The following is a 15,992-nucleotide window of genomic DNA, read 5'->3' as shown; positions in this document are numbered from 1 at the left end:
TCGTATATTCAGTTTCTAACCATCCCAAAGTATGCTATGCAAAGTATGCTCACTGATGGTAGATATTTCCTTACACAACAAAGCCCTTACATGGTAAACTATTTATGCCAGTGTGTGTCTTTTGCTCTGAATGTATGTGAAGCTTTCTCAGAGATTGCCTTCCAGGGGTCCTGTGCCTGTGGTGTGTGGGGTCAGGAGCAAAAGTGGGCAGAGCAACTCATGTAAATGTTTACCCTTGTCTAGTAGGCTAGTTCCTGCACACCCTCACACTTCCCTCTCTGTTCTCCATCCAGGCAAGCAGAGCTTGGAAAAGTTACTTTTTTGAACTACAACTCCCATCAGCCCAATCCAGTGGCCATGCTGGCTGGGGCTGATGGGAGTTGTAGTTTTAAAAAAGTAACTTTTCCAAGCTCTTCAGGCAAGCAAGAAGCTTTATTAGAGTTCAAGGACACATTCCAGCCAGGCAAACACCCTAATGGAGGGCGTGCAGCAGGGCCAGTGCAGGGTGTGGCCTGGAGAAAAGGGTGTGGCTAGGGAGACATGTGGCCTGGGGAGAGTTCCAACGGCCAAGCAGAGAGCCTTGGTGGACTGCATTTGTACCCTGAGCCTGGGGTTCCCACCCTTGCTCAACGTCACAGATTGTACACTTCTTGAATGTAACATGTGAACACCCAATATATTTTATGGTTTTAGCTGTTACATAATTGTTTTATTGTTGAGATCAACCAATATAGGGTGGTCTAGAAATATCTTAATAAATGAATGATTTAAAAATAGAAGTAGGAAAAGTTGAATCAGACAAAGACCACAAGCCACCAGCCAGACACTTATTCATGTGAGCAGCCCCAATTAAATTAGTGGTTTTAATTTTGGAGTGTGTGGCTTGAGGTCTGTGGCTAAAGTGATGTGTAATTCTTTGTGATTTAGCTCTGTCTTCTGCAAATGAAACAGTAACAGCAGCAAACTAATTAAGCCAATAGTAACCTCTGCAGAGTGCAGTAATGAGAGAAGCTGGGGAAAATGTGCAGATGCCTCTGGATAACAGCGGAAAACTTGATATACTCTTGCCTTTCCCTCTACAATATCAAGCTGCGCCTACAGGAAAGAAGATAAGATGTGCTGGATGAGAGAATGTAATTTGTACACAAAGCGCTTTGCTCAACTTCAGACACACAGCTTTGTTTTATCATAGAGCCAATGCTACAGCTGGTGTCATCGTGATTATTGCTTCATTGATTTCAATTACTGAGCTGTTCTCTTTTGTCAGCTTCCACTGACTGACAACAGATTTACACCAGCCAAACATCTGCCTCCATTTTCTCTAAAGTGCCCGACACATGACAGTATCAGATACTGAAGCGTCACAAGGTATATAAACAGAGCATCAGATAGCAACCTAAGATGATGATGATCATGATGATGATTGCTCACCCTTCACCTTTAGATCCCAGGGTGGGTTACAGAAAGTAAAGGGCTGTAGCTCAGTGAGAGAGCATCTGCTTTGCATGCAGAAGGTCCCAGGTACATCTCCAGGAGAGACCCCTGTCTGAAAACCTGGAAAGCTGCTGTCAGGGTAGACAACACTGAGCTAGATGGACCAGTGAACTGATTTCGTATAGGCAGCTTCCTATGATCCTAATAGTGGGCTGCATCCAGACATAGTCATGCTTAGAGTAGATCACCTCCCAATGAAATCAAGGGGACTTAAGTCTGACTTATTTCAATGGACCTTCTTTAAACATGACTAAGACTGGATCCAACTCAATCTTTGTATTCATGGGCCCAGGCCTGGCGCCAGCAGGTGACCAGGTCAGGCACTGGCTGAGGGCCCCTGTCACTAGCCAAAGGCCCATGCGGCTGGGAGGGTGGAGCTTCCACTCCGAGATCCCCACCAGCATCAGGTCATGGGCCAAAACTGGACAGTGGTACGGATTGTGAAGCAGAAGCTCCAGTCTCCCAGCTAACAGCAACCCCATATGTGCACACAGCTGGCAAGCACTTAAATATGCATCAATGCCCCCCCCATCATCGGTGATGACAGTCATGTGCGCTGATGCTCAAGGTGGCGCAACCGGGCATATTTAAGTGTGGGTGGGTGCATGCATGTGCAAAAGCACACACAGGGGGAAGCAGGGTCCCAGGGTGGACTGGTGTCCAAGGACCCATAGTGGGCTGGTGCTGGCCTTGGAAGGGTCATTTAAGATGTTCTCTCCTAATAAAGGGCAATTAAAGATGAAAAACATTTTTTAAAAAACTCAAGCTGTAATTATGGTATGAGGGTGCATTGTCCATCTTTTCTGACATGCCTCTGTTAAGCTTAACTACTCCATAATTACAAAGGATATTTACTTGGAGCTGGATTACTTGATTTTAGTTTACTAACATGGCTACGAAAATAGATTTCTACATGTCATGAACTATATTATATTAATTCTAGACAGTTGTACTACTGCACAATTGTTATTTATAACTTGGAATATTTACCTTTAAAATATATTCTACTGTGCTATTACAATGCATCTTATTTTGCGTAAAGAAGAGTTTTAATTCAGTTACTAGTCAAATGGAGACACTGGCTGAACCCATGGCAGAACAGCTCAAGGTCAGTGGAAGCTGCCATGGTAGGCATGGAGAAGAGTTTCCTTCGGTTCACATCTTCAAGCAAACAGATCTAATTTTCACCCCCTGGTCTAGTAGATTGGAATGCAATTCTCTTTTGCATTTCAGGCTTCTCCGAATTTTGAGATATAATTCTTGGCTCAAAAAAAAAAAAAGTACTAAAATGTTTAACGAACATTTTTTGCAAAGCAAACAAAATTGCATTTTTTGGGATAAAATGTATTTTAAAATGTGTACATTGTGATAAAATGTGTATTTAAATGCATAGTCTAAAGGCACATTGAGGCCAGCTCCCTGCTGAGGCTAAGCAGGGTCAGGTCTGGTCAGTGCCTGGATGGGAAACCGCCTGGGAACCATATATGTAAGCTGCCTTGGGTTTCAATCACAAAAAGAAAGGCAGGATATAAATGTAATAAATAAATAAATAAATAATAAAGTGTGCATTTAAATATAAATTTTCATACAGATTTCTTTTTTTCAAAAAAACCCTGAACTAATGGAGAAATGGGAGGGAATGGGTTTATGAATGAATGCATCCGAAACTGACATGGATCAGAAATAGCCTGATCCCTCCATCCCTACACACAAGGCAGCTCTGTGAATAAGCCCCAGTGAACAATGATGAAAGCTTCCTGACCACTTTGGAATGTGCACAAGATGGTGGCATCATTTTTCATTTTATTCTAATTATCAGAAAAGCTGGCCAATGAATTGGCCCCAGAACCTGAGCAGCAGGAAGAGAGTACACCTTTGAGTTAAAACCAGCTCCTTGGAGATGGTTACAGAGTTGTAAGAAAATCTCGGTGTGGGCTGCGTATGTGTAATGAAGGATTCTTCCGGGCAGGTCTCCAGTTGGAGCCACACTTCAAGATAAGGTTCTTTGACACTGTGAAACTGTAGAGCATACCCTTCCCTTTTTAGCAAATACAACAGTTTGCAGACTTAGCAAATGTTGTCCCTCCCTGGAAAGATTTTGACATTGTAAACAATGGCAGAGCCTTCTGCATTGCTCTCTGGGGATTTTGCAGGCAGGCTGGCTTGGGAGAGGATTAATAGCATGACAGCTTGACAGGTTTCAAAAACACAGACCCAGCCTCTTGCCTCCTCGATGTACAGCAGGCCTGTGGGGTGGGCAGAAAGGGAATGGGATGAATGGAAGTTTTATACAAGTGCATTTGGGCAGAGAGCCTTCAGGAGATGGACTGCCAGGTCTAGCCACTGCCTCCACTGCAAAGTGAGCTAAGCTTCTTGTAAGTACAGAGGACTAGCACATTATTTGTTGCTTCCATGTAGGGTGATGGTATTCTTCATAGGGAAGAACTATCACACCCCTAATGGTTGGCTGTTAGAATTCTTTCACAGAGAGCAAGAATACAGAGCCTCCTTCTCTCTTTGGCCGATGAAAAGTTCAGCCCCCATGCACTGTTGATGCCTGCTGCACGTCGTGTTAGAAGCCAAAGCAATACAGGAATCAGACATTCAAAAGACTGGTTCAAAAAGCCTCCATTTTATGGGAAGAGTTAAGATACTTGCAAAGTCACTCATACACACACACAAAAAAGGACACTGTAAGTTAAAGTGCCCGCCTTACTTTCCATGCCATGCAAGACATATACACATTCCACAGTCTCACATATTGAGCCCACTTACAAACATTATTAATATGGTTTCTAGGGATGGGTGAGCTGTCTCCCCACCCTACCCTGGTCTCAGATTGGCACAGAAGCAAACCAACTTATTTCCCTCCTCAAATTGCAGAATATCTTGGTTTATTTCCAAGTTAAGCTGAATTCAGATTAAGCTCACCCATCACCCCCATGATCCCCCAACTCCTCTTACAATGTATCCAGCTCCCTCTCCCCACCCACCCAATGCAGTGCCAAACACTTTTTATGACTTTAGGAAAGGAGACCAATAAACAAATAAATCATAGGGGTAGGTAAATGCCAACTCTTTGCTACGTTCAAAGTTAAACAGCTTTTTCCAATATAACTTTGAACATAATGAGAAGCAGATCTTCATTTCATACTGAATCTTTCCTGCCCCACTGAATTCTTTTGTCTCTTTTCTTAAACTTGAATGGGTGCCCCTACAGTCATCAAGGTGCTTGGCAGCTGCAGTGAGTGAGTGGAGAAGGGGGCTAGATGGGAGGTAGTGGTTGGGTTGGGGGCTTGCAAGTGGGTGACAGTGGAATTTGGAAATAAGCCAACCCACTCAACTTGTTTCTGAGCCAATCTGAAACCAGGGGTGGGGAGAGCATACCTGGAAAGAGTTCTCATTCTTACTCCTCCAGTTATCCATTTATGTGTTTTCCCACTTTCATCTGGACTAGGAAGCCTCTCATACACACAAGGAAAGGGGATGCCATGCCATGTTTTATCACCCAGCCAGTCGTACATGCTTCCAGAAACATCCAAATGGCTTTGCATGCTATTGACCTACATCTTTCAGGTAGCTAGCACCCTTTCCAGTTCCTCAGGCCACATTTTTCCTCTTCCATTAGTACAGGCTGATGTTTCACATTGCGACACATCGCACAAAGATGAATTGGTCCTTGTCTGATTGCACTATGTCACACCAAAGAAATCAAGGGGGAAGCACAATGCTTCCTTCACTTTATGTTGAATGCATCTGTTGCATACCAGATGGAGAGCAGATGTCACCGGAGCCTGGAACCATTGAAATTCCACTGCAAAAACACACATGTACCCAAACACAAATACACAACTTTTCTATTCTTGTTAGAAGAATTTACTGTTGTTTTATGCTTACAGGTATCAGTTTTGCTTCTAGAGGGGGCTTTCTCTCTTGCGTTAGGCTTGCTATATGTTCATGTTTTGTAGTAATACCCTATTTAATACAGAACACAAAAACCACAAATATGCTTCTTGTCCTCCAAACAGTTAGAAATCACACATACACATTTTCCTTTCAATTGCTGCCCTGGGCTCCTACTGGGAGAAAGGGTGGGATATAAATCTAATAAATAAATAAATAGAATACCTCGTATCTAATAACCACTTACAGATAGATGATACTGATGTAGAATTATAAACTTTTTGTAATAGCCAATTTCTGAACTTTTGATTTAGTTTGAGCAAGTTGCTGAGGAAGGGTTACCCGGCAGAGAAAAGAGGGCTGAGAGATAGAGTGTGCACATGCCCCCAGCCCTGTTGGAGATTTTTCATAATGACCAGAGAATGTACAAAATTCAGTGGATATAAGCACATTTCCCAAGGCCTGATAAAACTGATACGAAAAAAACTGGAGAAAACTGATAGAGGAGCATTTTAATAATATTTTGTAATAATAATCTGAGAACTCATCAAAAAAATTATGTTTCTTTAACAAAAGGAAAACTCCAAAATTCAACCTGATGAATAATCTCTCCCGTCACCCCATTAAACAGTTTCAGGTTTGTACAATCCACTGCTTAAAATGCTGTAAAGGGAAGCAAAACTGCATTTCTTTCTAAAATATATGTCTGAGAAGGTGCTTGGTTGTACATTTCTTGGTCCAGGGCAATGAACAAGACAGCTTTAGATGTTCAAAATGAGCCTTTCTCCTGTCAAGAGACCAATTAAAGGATCACACAAAAGACTCAGTAGTCCAGTGGGAAACAGGGCATGGAGAATCCCCAAGTGCTAGGAAGCACAGGAACATAAGAAGTTGCCTTATACTGAGGCTGTGAACACACTAGTCGCCTATAACAAATTGGCCATTGGCCACATCTAGTGGGGCAATGGGTTGATCTGCCAATCAGTTGCGAAACCTGTTTGAAGCTGAACTTTTTAAAAAAATGCACTCAAGCTGATCCCACCAGGTTTTACAGTAAAAAGCAGCAGGGTGTGACTAGTATCATGTGCCCCCAATTTCAGAAGAGAGAGGTGGAGATGAACTGGAACCGGCAGAACAGTGACTGTGTCTCCAGCCTGAGTCAGACCATTGGTCCATCTAGCTCAGTGCTGTCTACACTTGAATCTGGGCCCTTAAACAGGGGATTGAACATGTGCTCTACTACTGAGCTATGGTCCATTCGTATTCACCTGCTCATCACTTTATCGTTGGGAGTGGTGCTACAGCTTCCAGGACAACTGAGACTGAGTGTCACAAGAAGCTAACAAGATCTTAACATGGACCTATAAAGCTGCTGACTCTGGCCAAGTTCCTCAGGAAGGTTTATCCATTCATTGTCCTCCTGCCCACCTGCTGTCTGCAGAGTAGAAGCCCTGATAATTTTTAACCCTTTCAATCTTTTCTTTCTAATTTGTTGTTTCTGTGCTGGTTGGATGCTCATGATATTTCCAGTCTTTAATATATACCCTTTAATGTGAACATTGGGCATGCCATCATGGGTTCTATGTACTTGATGTTCAAAAAGACACTTCTCCTTGAAAGCTGGCAGCATCCTGCCTAAAGAAAAACACTTTCCTTTGAAGGATATTTTCTTTCTCTCTTGCAGATATATGAACTGAACTATCTGCTGCTAATGAACTACATTCATTTTTTCTAGATGGTGTGATACTCATGCAGTGAAAGCATTGTCATTTAACTGCCATCTTCAGTCAACTGTGATTCTGTTGTAACTAAGCCTGCAAGCTGTAATTGGTAGATTAATTAATTAAAGCTTTTGTTGGTTGGCTGTGAGTTAAGGGCACACTAGTTTGGGTTTTTTGAGGCTATTCTGTCTTGTTACAATAGGGAATGAAAGCCTTTCCTCATAACTGTCAGTGTTAACTTTTGTTTATTATATGGAAACTGAGCTTTCAGCAATGTGGAATTTTAACTGAGTGATTAGATGTCCTCTGTTGAGGAATATAATCAACTAAAACATCTTTGAGAGCCAGTGTGGTATAGTGGTTAAGGTGCTGGACTATGACCTGGGGGACCAGGGTTCGAATCCCCACACAGCAATGAAGCTCACTGGGTGACCTTGGGCCAGTCACTGCCTCTCAGCCTCAGAGGGAGGCAATAGTAAATCCTCTCTGAATACCGCTTACTATGAAAACCCTATTCATAGGGTCACCATAAGTCGGGATCAACTTGAAGGCAGTCCAATTCCAAAACTTCTTTAATCTTTTGATGGCCCTGCTTTTTACCAGACTAACCTGTGGCCCTCCAGATGTTGTTGAACTCCAACTCCCATCATCCCCAGCCAGCATGGCCAATTAGCCAAAAGAACCATGGGAAAACTCAGCATTCATGAGCAAATGTAAAAGTATAGCATCAATCTGAGTTGCAAGCTGGCTCCATTAAAATGGGCAGCTGAGTATGTTAAATCTCGACACACACATTTGCATCCAGTTTTAGTTCCGGGGAAGGTAGGGCAAAGAGATCTACTCCTCACTGAATCCCCCATCAATTTCCACCAATGTATTGCACCTAGAAAATGAAAGACATATACAGTGTTTCAAAACTTCATTTAAAAAAGGAATTACTTCCAGTTTTAATTCACCTCCTTCAAAAAGAACCAGTTCTATTCCAGTTCAAACTCGCAATTCAGTTCCCAGTTCATTCATGTAGACCTTGGCTTTTTTTCTTTCAGCCTTCAGAATTTTACAAGCTGTTCTGCTAAAGTATAAAATATACTTGAGAAGACTAAGATAGTGTAATGTGTTTTCCCCAACAATCAGATCTCTAAGCTTAAACAGGAGCATCACTTTTTTAGGGAAATACATGAATGGTAAATGCAAATGCAATCAAACACAGAGTTAAGTACAACAAAGCCCATCTACATAGACAGATTATTGCATTAAACTTAAAATTGAATTTAAAATTGCCCACAATTCCAACGCAAAAAGAACTTAATTCACATTCAGTTTACCTGGAAATTATAGGAACTACTCTCAGGTGTAATTCAGAGATTTTTGAACTAATTCAGTGAATTAGTTAATCTGAATTAGTTCACTCCAAGCGCTGGCCATATGTATAATCCTAAAAGAGTTTCATCTATTTCCTTGTTAGCAGTAGCAGACAGCTGGGTGGGGCAGTGGTGAGTCCAAAGTGCTGCAAACACACTGACGTGAGTGCTGGATTGGCTCTGCTGGTGCATTTGCACTATGTAATTCTTGCTGCTGCTGTGACCGCCCCCCCCCCCCCAAACCTGGAATGCAGCAGTGACGTGGGCAAACAGAGGTCAGGTGAATATCCCCACTCCACCCCACCATCTGCTGTTGCTGGTTAGTTCACAATTTTATAAAGAGTTAAGTTCCTTCTTGGGTGAAAAAAAAAGACTCATCCCTGAAATCCTTATTCTGGTCTTAAAAAGGGAGACTCAGCATGCCACCCTTCCCCTTAGTAGGGAGTATGTCTTTACACAGCACATACCAGGGGCATTGTTAGGTATTTAAAAGACTCATAACACAAATTTGCAAAAACATTGTGTATGCTGATTTATATGTATAGATGCAAATTTAGGCCTCCGAGCAAATTAAGATGCTGGGTAGGGTCTTACTGGCACTGCACTTTGCACCCTGCTTAGCAGCCCTGTAAGTAACATTCTAAAATAATTAATGGTTAGCCATATTCAAAGTAGACCTGTTGAATTTAATAGACATGACTAACTGAGGTCCATTGATTGCAATAGGTCCACTCTGAGTAGAATCTAAGCAGGAGATCTGGGGGGGGGCAGTACAAAGGACATGGAGCTTGGGCCCCCCTAACAATGCAAGGAAGTTAAATTATGGAATTCGCTATTACTACACATGGTGATGGCCATCAACTTGGAAGTTTGAAAAGGGGATTCGACAGCTTCATGGAGGGGAAGGCTATCAATGGCTACTAGTCATGATGACTTTATACTACTTCCACATCAAGGGCTACTTCATCTGAATACCAGTTGCTGGGGAATGACTGTGGGAGAGGCCCATTGCCCTCATGCCTTGCTTGTGTGCTTCCCATAGGCATCTGGTTGGTTACTGTAAGCCAGCCACTGTGAGCTAGATGGGCCTTTGGTCTGATCCAGCAGGGCTCTTCTTATGGTCAGGCTCTTCTTCTCAGAAGTCTCAAAGCTAGTTCTACTGTGCCACGAGGATGATAAACAATGCTGACTGGGGCTGATGGGAGTTGGAATCCAACAACATCTGGAGGGCCACCAGTTCCCCACCCCTGCCCAAGATCAATCAGCAGAACCAGAAGGAGATTCCAGTTCTTCTTTGCCTCCTGGCCACTGCTATTATTTTGGTAAGGGAAAAAATTCAATGACACTCTCCTCCCCTGGCTGAATTTGATATCCACACAAATCCATCTGGTATGATGATAAAGAACTGTTGTTGTTGTTGTTGTTTTGAAGAAGCAAACAGAAGTTAAGGAATGGTTTCTCTTTCTTATTTCTAATCTTTCTTTCAGGTCGCTTTGATCATGGAACTTACTATCCTGCTTCTTCCTTAGATGTAGCCACAAAATGCACTGTCACTGTGTTCATCTCCTACATAATGTAACAGGAAATTACTTCTCAATTTCTTTCTAACACTTTCCCACTTGCCTGCTATTATGCACTTGACAACTGGCAGCAAACAAACGCTCTTTGGGGGGTCCTGGCAGGTGCCAATCAGAAACTGAAGGCTCATTAAAAACATTGCTCAAGAGATTAAGAAAGGTTTCTTCTTCCAGGGGTAGGGCGGGAGAAAAATGTCAATGGGAGGCTGAAGAGAATATTTTGCTTTCTCGAATTAGCTCATTTAAGAGGATCTCTTTTTCCTAATGCTATGGACTATCCAAACACAATTACCCAAAGAAAAAGCAGCCAGTGGAGCAGAAGGAATAGCCATGGGGATCAGGCTGTTGGGCAAAGGGGATCTGGCAAGACGGAAAGCCCAAGGCACGCCAACCATGCACATGCACCTAAACCTCCAGCCTGTGGGCCTAATTATGTCTGCCAGGCCAGAGAGATATAGCCCTATGCCACATACTTGTCATCTGAGTTATGGTCTCTTTGTGTGGGTTTTATATACCGGTGGTGGTGAGCTATGATCAGATACCGAGTTACACCATATCCTATCCTCTGTTGAGGCAATGGTGGGGTAGGAATGGCTTTCTTACAATGAGTCATAACTGTAGCAGTGAAGAATTAGGGGAAGTACATTGCAGAACTGCAACTGATTCAGTTTGGGATGCTAAGGAGAGAGACAGCAAAAACAGCTGGTCACAGTGATCATAAAGTGATCATGAGCTTCCTGTACTACAGGCACCAAAGTAATCTCCCCCCCCCCCCGTTCCTTTCCTGAATAGAAAGTTCAGACAAAGGTGAAACAATCTGCCAGCATGCTCTGCATGGGCTATAGCAAAACAAGTTCCTTAGACATCACCATTCAGATCCCTTGGTGATGATAGGTGGAGCCAGAAGCTTAGCATGGGGGTTGGGACATCCTTGACAGATTTTTTGTCATGGCTTTGCTCTTTCCTTTTCCCAAACAAGAGAGAAAGAGAGAGGTTCAGGATGGAACCCAATGTCCCACAAGTGGACCTCTGCTTGTGCAATTGGTCTTCACCTTCCTCTTGTTCCCCCTGCAGCCACTTGTGCCCCCCTCTGGTCCAGAGGGTTCCTCCAATCCTCCAGAGCAGATCTTGAGGGCACATGAGGGGCTGCAGGGGGGAGGAGAGGAAGGTGAAATCCCATCATGCAAGCAGAAGTCCATTCTGCTCATGCATAGACAGTGTTGAAATGGAAAACAACCATCAAAGCTGTTTCTTTGGGGGAAGAGAGCTCTGGGTCACATCCACACTATACATTTAAAGCCCATGGCTTCCCCTGGAGAAGCCTGGGAACTGTAGTATGTTGAGGGTGCTGAGAATTGTAGTTCTTGGAGGGGTAAACTATAGTTCCCAGGATTCTTGGGGGGAAGCCATGTGATTTACATGAGAGTAATAGGGTAAAAATCTGCTGATTAACTACTAATAGGGAATGTATCACTGACACCAACACAGACAGTCACCTAGAATAATAGAGTTGCTGCATCATAGAACAGTAGAGTTGGAGGAGGCCTTGTAGGGCCATCTGGTCCAAGTGCCTGCACAATGCAGGTAATCCAGAGCTCGTGCATCCCTAACAGGTGACTGTCCAGCCCTTACCTGACAACATCTAGGAAGGAAGAGACTCCACCCAACCCCACCCTAGCAATTGGTTCCATTGTCAACCATTTGGTCCCATTGTTGCTTCTATTGTTCAATTGAAATCTACCCTCCCCTCCTGTGTCCTAAGCCCATTATATCTAGCCATACCCTCCAGGGCAACAGTGAGCACTTTCCCCCCCTCATCTATATGACAGCCCTTCAAGTATTTGAAGAATGCTATCATGCCCTCCCTCAGTCTCCCCTGCTCCAAGCTAACCAATCCCAGTTCCTTCTACCTTTTTTCATAGGATTCGGTCTTCCTTGTGAAGCTCATTGTCTAGAGCAATTCCAGTTTTATTGTCCCCCGCAGGCAACCTTCACACCAGAGTAGCTAACCCCTGTTGGGGGGCCTGATCTGGTCCACTCAAGCCATGTTTTCCGCTCCCCCAAGACCTCATCAATTTTGGCTGTGAAAGGGGAAAAATTAAAGTAGACAAAGAACTTGAGCAGACACAGCCCAGCATCCTGATGGGGATGCAAACCTCCTTTCTTCATTCATCAGTTCAAACATATTATGAGCCCAGAAGGGACAATACCCTTCTGCATACATCATCTGGTTGTGTGTGTGTGCGTGCATGTGTCCTGTTCGGAGCGGGATTCATGAGGCTGAGACGCAGGTGCAATCAAATCTTGTTTTATTAAAGTAATTGATACATCAAAAGCAGTGCGCTTCATAGAAATCTCTAAGCTAGCTCACTAGAATTCCCTAACTGCACTCTAGACATGCTCTGCAACGTGTGAAGAAAGTTGACTCAGCAACTCAACCCAGACAGCTGCAGTCTTAAGTAGGGAAAGTTTTAGATCGTAATCTCTGGCTCCTTCGCAAGTCCTGCCTCTGTCCTGTCCGCTTCTCGAGGCATCGAGAGCAGGGTGACAGGGTATGTGCTTCCAACAGCTCATCCAAAAGAACCGTCTCCTTAGCAACCGGCTCGAGGTCAGGGGGTGGTGACGCGTTTGAGGCATCCCGAGAACCGCTTGGTAAAGGGGGAGACAATGCCCCCTCTGGAACATCTTCCAACGGCTCCTCCAACCTGTCTGGGGGCAGCGCGCTCTCCACTTCTGAGACTGCGCCATTTGTGGGAAATGGCCCGGAGTCAAACTCACTCCCCCTCCCAAGGTCTTGCTCAGACTCAACAATTCCTTGGTCTTCCGCGCCCTCTGACAGCTGGGAAACCTGGAACTCATGTCTCCCCCCTCCCTGGCCCTCGTGGGGCAGCGGAGGCTCAACAGCATGCGTGCCTGCATGCATGTGAGTGTGTGCATGAGAGTGCAGAATGGACATACCCACCACTGGCATGCAGCCCCCAGAGGCTTGGCCAAGGATGAATGGAGCCTGCAGACCAAAAAAGGCTACTCATCCCTTCTTTATACACGTTCTTGACAATTTCCGTATGGACAACTGTATGGATTGCATCTCTGGATGGATGGATTGCATCTCTGGATGCAATGCACAGCACACTGCCAGGTAAGTAAGACTTCCCTCCGCCTCCCTCCCAAATATTTTGAGGGCCAGCGCTTAGAATTCCCCAGAGGCAATTGAGACATCCCAGACTGTCTATTTCCTTTCAGGAAAGGGATCAGAGTGATGGTTCCTCTCTGACTAGAATCTTTCAACTTAATACATTTGAGGAGGGAAGGGCTTTGGAAAGGAAACATATCTTATTTTAGATGCAACTTGTGGTTTTTTTAATTCTTTTTCCAAAACAGATGTTGAAGGTTTTGTTGAGTTCCTTTTGATCTGCAAATGGTTCAGTGGCAACTGTTTTTCTTTAGAATAATCAGAAATACACTTTTCTGAAAAAAGACAAGAAAAATCTGTTTGTAATAGCAACATACACCCATGGGAGAGAACGACCACACTGCTTTGACCTTGTCTAACACATGGAACTTAGCACATCCTATACACATTTACTTGAAAGTCCCACCATGTTCCATGATGATTACTTTTTTGTGTTTTGTTTAGCATTGCAGCCTAATTCATTTTAGTGAAAAATGTTCCAGCGGGTGGCCCCAAAGCCCTAGATTTTTAAGATGTTGCTTGATTGCAGGCTTGATTGGGAAGGAGGTGTTCCGTGTCTATCCAGCCCATGGTCATCACATATACATTAACTTTGCAATGCTTAAAACAGCCTTGGCATTATTACACTCTTAGTTTGCAAATGCAAGCTTGATACTAAAAGAACAAGAGCTTGCTTTAGGTCACTAAGGCAGCAATCCTATGCACACTTACTTGGGAGTAAACTCCTCTGAACACACTTCTGCTCCTGAGTAAACATGCACAGGATTGGATGATACCAGGTATGAACCAAGGATTTCTCAGCACATCCTTTTTAGGCCACTCCACAGGCAATTGTAAATAATATGGGTCCAAAGTGAACTGTGTTATCTTCACAGCAAGAGTTCTGTTATGGCCCTGCAAAAGCAAGATACTGACTTTGTTTTCCACACTTCCTGGTTAGCATCCAGCTTCATAACCAACAACATAGGGGCATGAGCCAGGACAGCCACTTCAGACTTAAAGCAGGGAAATGTGACAAGTTTAATGTCCTCCATCTGAGTGCTCTCAGATGGCTTGCTCTGTGAAAAGTTTTTTTTAAGTTTCTAGCCCTTAAGACTATGCAGATAGACTAGCAAGTGCATAGTCAATTCCAAGTGAATTTTCAGAACTTGGGGTGGGGCAGGAGAGGATGAGCATGATCCCAGTGGCCAGAAGCTAGGATTACTGTGTCCATACTCTTTTGCTTCATGCTGTCAGAGATGATGCTGGGAATGGAGAGTTCTGAGCGAGCTTATATGTGTGTTTGAAACTTTGCTAACGATCATACCTTCCCTGCAAATTGGTCAGACAGAGACTTTAAGCTTTAAAATAAGAAATAACTACTTTATTCTGGAAGTACATGCTTGATAGGCAAGAGTCCTATATCTAGCTAACTAGCTAAGTGGGAGCTGCAAACACAGAGCCCAGTGCTTGCCCTCATGCTTTGTAGGAGAGGGAGAGACAAAGGAATATGTCTGCTCCCCTCTCAAGAGAAAGAAGAAGTAAGAAGGAGGGAAGGAACTGTGATCAACATCTTCTGCATATCAGTCTAGCAGGAAGGAAGAGACTGCAGGAGATCAAAGCCTAGCAACCAAGAGGTCTCCGCTCTAGCTACCCTTTTTAACCCAATTCAGCCTCAACCCACAAGTTGGAGTTGTACCACATATATTCCAACACATGCCCTGACAACCCAAAGAGGAATAAATTATGCATATATTGGATTGGTTTGCATAATTTATGCAGGTTGCAGAATTTAGCTTCTCTTGGTATATAATTTGAAGTGCTTTGGTTCTGTTTCATTTGATTTTTTTTGTTAAAGTGTCAGGTATGGTGGTATATAGTTCTGTAGCTACTAAGAAAGCCCAGGAGGGTGTCTCCCAGCAAGATCAGGCTGTCCTCTTCTCAGTTTTCCCTTCTTCCATAATTCCTGGTCTTAAAAAGGTGCCCAATCCCCAAGCCTGACCCATAGGACCAGGCTGCCTGGGCACACTCCATCAATGGAGTTTCCAGTGTTGGGTTCAACATTTTTTGGTGGCTCTGCTTGCAGCTGGTTTTTATAGCATCACTGCCTCCAAGACGGATGTGCTGTCAGTCTTTGTATTGCTGCTGTGATCTCAGAACAGGAATTTCTTCAAGCCCCAGCTGGGTGATTACTCTGAGCTTTGTTTCAATCTCCTTGCTTCAGTAAGAGGTTGGTCTTGAACAGAACATTCATTCTAAAACATAAATTAATAGAGTTTTATTGTTTGCCAAGTTATAATGACTTGATTTTGAGTAATGCAGGGAAACCATTGAGTGGCTATTTGATGCAGCCTGATGGCTCTTTAGAGGCCAGTAAAAAAGATTCAGCATGATGGAAGATATTGCAGGAGATTATTTTGGAATGGCTGGGAAGGTTTTGCTAAACATATAGAATGGGGAATCAGAAACACAGAGATTTAAGGCAGCCACTCTTTTGCTTCATCTACATGATGATACATGAAGACCTTAGCAAGAAGAAAATGGGAGAAAAAGAAGGCCGTTGTTCCTTTTGCTGAGAGAAATCATGTGTTGCTTATTAATTGCAGCTCAGTTCTATGTGTGTTTACTTAAGAAGCCTCCAGACTGTTGCTATTTTGTGGAAGGGATACGAGTCCATATCAGAACATTAGGTTTGTCCAATTAAAGTGGATTAAAGTGCTCTTGTCACCCTAGAGCAACAAATGCACTTAAAAAAAGCTTTATG

Source organism: Rhineura floridana, chromosome 6 (genome assembly GCF_030035675.1).
Source record: "Rhineura floridana isolate rRhiFlo1 chromosome 6, rRhiFlo1.hap2, whole genome shotgun sequence".
NCBI classification, from domain to species: Eukaryota; Metazoa; Chordata; class Lepidosauria; order Squamata; family Rhineuridae; genus Rhineura; species Rhineura floridana.
This window is presented reverse-complemented; position numbering follows the sequence as displayed.